At 41.8% G+C, this 863-nt stretch overlaps 1 pseudogene; it reads right to left on the reverse strand.

Moving 5' to 3' along the window:
• Positions 1-296: 296 nt before the first annotated feature.
• LOC127109135 (uncharacterized) lies at positions 297-396 on the reverse strand (annotated as a pseudogene).
• Positions 397-863: the final 467 nt, after the last annotated feature.

Here is an 863-nt window from a genome sequence, read left to right on the forward strand (position 1 = left end):
AAACAACTTTGAACTTAAACCTTCGCTGTTGCAGGCTGTGCAACAGAACCAATTCTCTGGAAATCTTACCGAAGATCCAAACCTTCATTTATCCGTATTTGTTCAATATGCTGATACTGTTAAAGCTAATGGTGTCACTTCAGAGGCAATTCGACTTCGTCTTTTTCCTTTCTCATTAAGAGATAGCGCTAGAAGATGGCTTCAATCTCTCCCCTCCAACTCAGTCACCACATGGAACGAGTTGAAGAAAGTTTTTCTTGCCCGATATTTTCCGCCAAGCAAAACAGCTATGTTAAGAGCCCAGATAAACGGATTTAAACAGAAAGACAACGAGTCTCTTTTCGAAGCATGGGAAAGATACAAAGACATGATGAGACTTTGCCCACACCATGGTTTGGAAGACTGGTTAGTAATTCACACATTTTATAATGGTCTCTTATACAATACAAGGTTAACAATAGACGCCGCTGCAGGTGGTGCACTAATGAACAAACCTTATGCTGATGCTTACCAGCTTATCGAGAGCATGGCCCAAAACCACTATCAGTGGGGAACCGAACGAACAACAGTGGAAAAACCTCAACCGAAAACTGGCATGTACGAGATAAGTAACCTTGATCACGTCAATGCAAAAGTGGATGCTTTGGTCCAGAAAATTGAAAGTTTAAACGTATCACCACCAACCGCCGTGGTTGCTATAACTCAGAATTGCGAGGTCTGTGGAATCCAAGGCCACACTCCTGCGGAATGTCAACTCTTGACTGGAATCCAAATAGAGCAAGTAAACTATGCTCAAGGAAGCCCCTATTCGAATACCTATAACCCAAATTGGAAGAACCATCCAAACTTTTCATATAAGAGTA

Source organism: Lathyrus oleraceus, chromosome 7 (genome assembly GCF_024323335.1).
Source record: "Lathyrus oleraceus cultivar Zhongwan6 chromosome 7, CAAS_Psat_ZW6_1.0, whole genome shotgun sequence".
NCBI lineage: Eukaryota > Viridiplantae > Streptophyta > Magnoliopsida > Fabales > Fabaceae > Lathyrus > Lathyrus oleraceus.